The sequence below is a fragment of the Loxodonta africana genome, chromosome 2, assembly GCF_030014295.1.
Source record: "Loxodonta africana isolate mLoxAfr1 chromosome 2, mLoxAfr1.hap2, whole genome shotgun sequence".
Lineage (NCBI taxonomy): Eukaryota > Metazoa > Chordata > Mammalia > Proboscidea > Elephantidae > Loxodonta > Loxodonta africana.
Window position 1 is genome coordinate 221,531,273 of NC_087343.1, and position 8,180 is coordinate 221,539,452.

The 8,180-nt window shown below is 40.8% G+C and overlaps 1 non-coding gene across 1 annotated transcript; it reads right to left on the reverse strand.

Annotated features, from left to right (window-relative positions):
* Positions 1-5,087: 5,087 nt before the first annotated feature.
* On the reverse strand, positions 5,088-5,194 carry LOC111753097 (U6 spliceosomal RNA). The gene has a single exon (XR_002787952.1). It is a non-coding gene; the product is annotated as a U6 spliceosomal RNA (small nuclear RNA).
* Positions 5,195-8,180: the final 2,986 nt, after the last annotated feature.

Genomic DNA, 8,180 nt, shown 5'->3' on the forward strand with positions numbered 1-8,180 from the left:
AATATACCCTAGAGATACAAGAGCCTTCATACAAACAGATATATGCACACCCATGTTTATTGCAGCTCTGTTTACAATAGCTAAAAGTTGGAAGCAACCAAGGTGTCCATCAATGGATGAATGGGTAAATAAATTGTGGTATATTCACACAATGGAATACTACGCATCGATAAAGAACAGTGGCGAATCTCTGAAACATTTCATAACATGGAGGAACCTGGAAGGCATTATGCTGAGCGAAATTAGTCAGAGGCAAAAGGACAAATATTGTATAAGACCACTATTATAAGATCTTGAGAAATAGTAAACCTGAGAAGAACACATACTTTTGTGGTTACGAGGGGGGGAGGGAGGGAGGGTGGGAGAGGGTTTTTTATTGATCAATCAGTAGATAAGAACTGCTTTAGGTGAAGGGAAAGACAACACTCAATACATGGAAGGTCAGCTCAATTGGACTGGACCAAAAGCAAAGAAGTTTCCGGGATAAAATGAATGCTTCAAAGGTCAGCGGAGCAAGCGCGGGGGTCTGGGGAACATGGTTTGCGGGGACTTCTAAGTCAATTGGCAAAATAATTCTATTATGAAATCATTCTGCATCCCACTTTGAAATGTGGCGTCTGGGGTCTTAAATGCTAACAAGCAGCCATCTAAGATGCAGCAATTGGTCTCAACCCACCTGGAGTAAAGGAAAATGAAGAACACCAAGCCCACATGACAACTAAGAGCCCAAGAGACAGAAAGGGCCACATGAACCAGAGACCTACATCATCCTGAGACCAGAAGAACTAGTTGGTGCCCGGCCACAATCGATGACTGCCCTGACAGGGAGCTCAGCAGAGGACCCCGGAGGGAGCAGGAGATCAGTGGGATGCAGACCCCAAATTCTCATAAAAAGACCAAACTTAATGGTCTGACTGAGACTGGAGGAATCCCGGCGGCCATGCTCCCCAGACCTTCAGTTGACACAGGACAGGAACCATCCCCGAAGACAACTCATCAGAAATGAAAGGGACTGGTCAGCGGGTGGGAGAGAGATGCTGATGAAGAGTGAGCTAATTATATCAGGTGGACACTTGAGATTGTGTTGGCAACTCTTGCCTGGAGGGGGGATGGGAGGATAGAGAGAGAGGGAAGCCGGCAAAATTGTCAAGAAAGGAGAGACTGAAAGGGCTGACTCAAGACGGGGAGAGTAAGTGGGAGTAGGGAGTGAGATGTATGTAAACTTATATGTGACAGACTGATTGGATTTGTAAACGTTCACTTGAAGCTTAATAAAAGTTATTATAAAAAAAAAAAAAAAAAAAAGCAAAGATGTCATCTTGAGTACTGAAGTGCACCTGGCCCAAGCCATGGTGTTCTCAATCACCTCATAGGTATATGAAAGCTGGGCAGTGAATAAGGAAGACCAAAGAAGAATTGATGTCTTTGAATTATGGTGTTGGAGAAGAATATTGAATATACCATGGACTGCCAAAAGAATAAACAAATCTGTCCTGGAAGACATATAGCCAGAATACTCCTTAGAAGCAAGGATGGCAAGACTTCATCTTACGTATTTTGGACATGTTATTAGGAGGGACCAGTCCCTTGCATAAGGACATCATGCTTGGTAAAGTAGAGGGTCAGCGAAAAAGGTGAAAACCCTCAACAAGATGGGTTGACATGGAGGTTGCAACAATGGGCTCAAACAGCAACCATTGTGGCAATGGTGAATTAACAGGCAATATTTCTTTCTGTTGTACGTAGGGTTGCTATGATTCAGAACTAACTCAACAGCACCTTACAATAACGACAACCACAGATGTCAATGTCAGCACCCCAAATTTACATGAAAAGATGTTGTGTAGCAAAAAATTCTGATGTATATGTTATTTGAATCTCTACAAGCCACTTTGTTTTGTAAGTGTCCATCTGACCTATTTCCCCCTCTTAATTAATGGGCCATATCTAGTCTCACGCTGTGCACATGAACACTTCCAGAGATGTCCTGCTGTCTCTGGAAGAACCCCAGAATCTTCCTCTTTGTGGTTGTTTTAGCATAAAGGCAGTGAAGTGCCATTTCATGAACTAGAAGTCACAAAGCAAGAGGAGGAGAGACGCCATCTTGTCCAGACTTGTCTCCTGTGTAAGCCTGTGTACAGGGCACTTGATGGAAACAGCAATAGACTTCTGGTCTCCCATTCAGGGATAGTTTGCAATGAGGGTTTCTTCTCTGGGCACAGAGCAGCGATGCCCCCTGTCAGCTAAGCAGCTCTAGATCTTGTCCTGCATGATGAAGGAAGGGACCATCAAGTTTTATAAAGACAAAGCACAGCATTTGCAGACAAGAACCGTACACTGAGCACCAAAGTCAAAATTGTTCACCAACTGTTACTCTACATAATAAATACATGTATAACAGCACCTTGTCTCTGGTGGTAACTTTCAATTCCTCTGCCTTAGAGCCCTGGTGGCACAGTGGTTAAGAGCTATGGCTGGAAACCAAAAGGTTGGCAGTTCAAATCCACCATCCACTCCTTGGAAACCCTATGGGGGCAGTTCTTCTCTGTCTTATAGGGTCACTATGAGTCGTAATTGACTCCACAGCAATGGATTTGTTTTTCTGGTTTTGGTCTTAGACTCCCAGTGCTGTTTTAACACAAATACCACAAGAGGGTGGTTTTAGAGAACAGAAATGTATTTTATTTTCTTACAGTTCATGAGGCCAAATTCAGGGCACCAGCTCTAGGGGAAGGCTTTCTCTCTGCCCACTCTGGGAGGAAGTCCTTGTTTAAGCTTCTCTAGCCCCTGTGTTCCTCGGTACCTTGGTGATCTCCATGCGGTATCTATCTTTCCTCCATTATGCTTACTTGTCTCTGTGTCTAATCTGCTCTTTTTATATCACGAAAGTGATTACGTTTAAGGCACACCCTCCACTGACTGATATGGCCTCATGAACATAATTCCCAAATGGGGTTACATCCACAGGTATAAAGATTAGGGTTCCAACACATATTTTGGGGGGACGCAATTCAATCCACAGCACCATCTCACTGGAGTGCTGGCTTCCCCCTCAGAAGTTTCCTTGTAGGGCAATCCCTTCACCTTCTGTGTTGTCTTCACACATATTACTTAGCCCAAACCCAGACAGAACCATTGCCCAAAGATCCTCAAAATCTCCAGCACCAATTCCAAACATTCGCTCTCTTTACTTCCCCAACTCAAGTTCTCTTGCCGGATGGTCAACTGCTGGACAATCATGAGCAAATGTTGAAAGGTGAGAGGGAGGACTGCTCACTGGTATGGATGGATTTGGCTGATGCTTTCTACAAAAACAAAACAAGCTAACATCGTACACAAAAACTAACTCAACAAGGACTTATACGTTAAATTTAAACCCATAAAGTTCTTGGGAGGAAATATAGGGACGAAAATATGGGACCTATTTTTTTTCAATGATAGATTAACAAATACACAATGAATGCACAAGCAGCAGAAGACAAACTGGACAGCTGGGACCTCATAAAAATTAAATAAGGCAGTCCCTGAGTTATGAACGACCTACATACGGTCAACTTATACATCCCTTTTAATGTTATGTAAATTTTCCCTCACTTTGGAACAATTGAACTAACCGCTGCTAGTCACAAATTCTTCATGAAAATCACCTTCACTTGCTGCGTGTGCACCTTTTAAATCATTGAAAAACTTTGAGCCTTTTCTTGCACTAAAGTAAAGCTAAATAAGAACTGTATGCACCTTTCCAACTTAACCTACAAATTTGACTTAAAGACACAGTTATAATTGGATCTCATTCATAACCTGGGAACTGTCTATGCTGCAGCACTATGTTTATCAAAAGACTTCATCAAAAAATTGAATTGAAAAGACAACCTACAGACTGGGAAAAGAATCTGCAAGAACAATATATTCTATAAGAGTATAATATCTAAAATATATATATAAAACCTTTACAACAAAAAGAGAAATAACCCAATCAAAAAATGGGCAAAGGACATGAACAGACACTTCACCAAAGAGAATATTCAAATGGCCAAGAAACATGAAAAGATGTTCAACATCTTTAGCCATCAGACAGATGTAAATCGAAACCACAGTGAGATACAATGGCTAAGAATAAAAGAAAAGGAAAATAAATACTGATGGGAACATGAGGAAATTAGAACTCTTATCCATTGCTGGTGGGAATGCAAAATTGTACAGTCGTTGTGGGAAACAGTATGATGATTCCTCAAGAAACTGAAAAAAGAACTATCATATAAGCCAGCAATCCCACTGCTAGGAATGTATCTAAGGGACTTGAAAACAGCAATGAGAAAAGACATATGTACCAATGTTCATTGCCGCACTATTCACGATAGCCAAAAGGTGGAAACAACCTAAATACCCATCAACGAATGAACAGTTAAACAAAATGTGGTACATACACACAATGGAATGCTACTCAGCTAGAAGCAGAAATGAAGTCCTTATGCGTGCTACAACATGGTTGGAGCTTGAAGACTTTATGCTGAGTGAAATAGTCAATCACAAAAGGACAGGTATTATACGACCTCACTTATATAAAAAGACAACAATAGGTCAATGTATAGAAACCAAAGTTTATTAGTGGTTATCAGGGGTGGGAGGGAAGCAGAGAGGGGAAGTTATTGCCTATGGAGTGCTGAGTTTCTGTTTACCTTGATGGAAAATTCACATTGATTAAAGGTAATGGCTGTACAACCAATTGATGTAGTTGGTGTAAATAAGTTGTACATCTGTAAAAAGCTCAACTGGCAAATGCTATGTGATATATATTTTTACCAAAAAAAAAAAAAGAAAGAAAGAAAAGCAGCTTCTGAGGCTGTTTATGTACAACAAAACACCCCATAGGAGTTGCTTTCTTTTTTAAAAAAATTTTATTGTGCTTTAAGTGAAAGTTTACAAATCAAGCCAGTCTCTCATACAAAAATTTATATACACCTTGCTATATGCTCCTAGTTGCTCTCCCCCTAATGAGAGAGCACACTCCTTCTCTCCACCCTGTATTCCCCGTGTCCATTCAGCTGCCTTCTGTTCCCCTCTGACTTCTCGTCTCTCCTTCACATAAAAATATGGAATGCTTCATGAATTTGCATGTCATCCTTGCACAGGGGTCGTGCTAATCTTCTCTGTATGGTTCCAATTTTAGTATATGTGCTGCCGAAATGAGCATGGGATTTGGTTTCTTAGTTTGGAGGTTTAGGGTCATGATTTCATGGGGCATCTCAGTTAAGTGACCCAATATTATTTTTAGTGCTTCTGTTCTGCCTCCTAGTTTGTTACTTAGTGTCTAGGGTCTTAAAAGCTTGCAAGTGGCCACCCAAGGAACAACAATTAGTCTCTATTCACCTGGAGCAAGAGAGGTAGAAGGAGAGTCAGGAATAGGACAAGGAAGTGGAATGTGTGGCTAATTGCCTCCATGAGAACTGAATGGTGCCCAGCTACCATTACTGAATATTTTGATCAATGACTCTATAGAAGAATCCTGATCAAAAAGGGAAAAAATGCAGGATAGAACTTCAAATTCTCATGGAATCTAGATTTTCTGGAGCCATTGAGGCTGGATGAACCCCTGAAACTATTGCCCTAAAATAATCTTTAAACCAGAAATATCCCCTGAGGTCTTCTTAAAACCAAACAATAAAAAAAAATTTTTTTTTCAAACAATAGATTGGCTTAATTAGTAAAGAATGTTTGCCTTGAGCATTGTGCTTTTTTAAAGAACTATTTATATGAGATCAAATTGAAAATAGCAACTCAAAAGATTAGATAGGAAGCTTGGGGAGCAGTGAATTTATGCTATTGAGGGAGGAAGAATTCAGAAAAGGAGAATGGGAATGGTTGCACAACCTGAAGAGTATAATAACGTCACTGGATTATACATGGAGGAATTGTTGAATTAGTGTATGTTTAGCTATGTATACTTTCAACAACAAAAATAAATTAATATTAATAATAAAAGGCCGACAAACAAACGCCACAGCCTCTTATAAATCTATAAGCGCGGCCTCAGCAGTTGCAGCCAGAAAGGTATCATGGGTTTCCCTGACTAGGGGAGTCAAATGAGTAAATCCCCAGCTAGTTTACCTGTTCAAGGTCCTTCGCCATGCCGAGTATGTCCCAGGGGCAATAGGTGGTATTGCAGGCCATCTGCTTGTCATGCTTAATCCCCCTTTAAGTTGAAGCCCTGGCAATGCAGCTTTGGGGAGTGTTCCCATGACAGTTGAAGCAGGCGGGGCTTCACTGTGTGCTCATTACACTTTATGGTCAATTTCTGTCATCTCCATTGCATAATAAACTCTGTGGGGAAAGAAATTCTGTCTTACACACCATTGCTTTCCCTGCACCACCTGGTCAACACTCAATAACAATTGTTGAACAAAAGAACTCTGGGTTTCTCACTGAATACTTTTTTTTTTTGCTGGTAAAAATATATATAACAAAACATTTGCCAGTTCAATGTTTGCATGTACGATTCAGTGACATTGATTACGTTCATTATGTTGTACAACCATCACCACCATTCTTTTCCAAATTATTCCACCGCCATTAACAGAAACACAGTTCCCCAAAGCAATGACTCCCCATTTTCCCCTCCCCTTCAGCCCTGGTAATCACTAAGTCTGTACGTTTGCCCATTTCATGCAAGTGTGATCATAGAATATCTGTCCTTTTGGGATTGACTTATTTCACTCAGCATCATGTTTTCTAAGTTCATCCATGTGGTAACATACATCAGGACTTCGTTTCTTTTTATGGCCGAATAATATTTCATTGTGCATATGTGACATATTTTGTTTATCTATTCATCTGGATATTTAGGTTGTTTCCACCTTTCAGCTACAGTGAATAGTGCAAAAATGAACACTAGTACACAGGCTTCTTTTTGCAGTCCTGCTTTCTCATTAAATATTTTTAAGCTACGTAAGCAACGCAGGTTCTGTGTTTTCCTGAAACCAAAGGGGAAACTGTATCCATTTCTTAGATTCTTCCTGGGTTGGCTGCATATTCAGCTATTACAAAGGTGGCTTGGAGGACTTAAGGGAAGATCAGTGAGCAATCACAGAGGGGCTTCTCAGCTCACTGCCCCTGGCAACCTCCTCAACCTCAGGACACAAGTGCTATAAGTTTAACTTGGGTGAAATGGGAGCCTCTGAAAGACATCTTACCTAATACTGACTTCGGGGAGGGTTTTATCTCTACTGGTCTTGCAGGGGTGGATGATCCAGTAAGCAAGGTAGGCTTACTTGTGCTTATTTTCTAAACTGTAGTGACCAATATCACGAGTTGAATTTATGGTGAAATCCATGTGAAATTGGGCAATACAGATTAGTAAGTAAGCACAAGTAAGCTGGAGCTTACCTTGCTTACTTCATAATTCATTCCTGCCAGGGATTGTAAATTTGAAAAGGGGCTTTGATTCTGTGGGAAGGTGCTGTGGTTTTGGGAGAAAGACAAAAGCCAGCCATACCTAGAAGCAGAATCTTTGTGTGGTGAAGTATTGTTCCCTACAGATGACCTGGTAAACAAGACAAGCACTGTGCTTACCTTGCCTATTGGCTAATCTGCCCCTGTGGTTTTGGACAAATGGAATCTTCAGCCTTATAAATTCTTCCACAGAACACACCTGTTACGGATTGAATTGTGTCCTGTAAAAATGCGTGTTGTAAATCCTAACCCCATAGCTGTGGATGTAATCCTAATTGGGAATAAAGTGTTGTTTGTTATATTAATGAGGTCTTATGAGGGTAGGGTGCATTTTAAACCAATCTCTTTTGAGATATAAAAGGAGCAGATCAGGCACAGACAAGCAAGCACAAATGGGGATTAGGCTGATGCCACATGGAGATCATCAAAGAACCAAGGAAGAGAAGCTGAAAGAGACAATGACCTTTCCCCAGAGCCTACAGAGAGAGAAAGCCTTCCGCTAGAGCCAGCACCCTGAATGTGGATTTCTAGCCTCCTAAAAAATTAATTTCTGTTTGTTAAAACCACTACAGTATTTCTGTTATTGCAGCACTAAGAAACTAAGACAACACCTCACCCTTCAATATAAAGTGGTGGAAAGGTTCTGGTTGGTTGAAAATAAATCCCAAGGTCAGATGCATGGATTTCCCTCACAATGGCTTTTTCACCATTTGTGGATTGGAAGTTCCAGG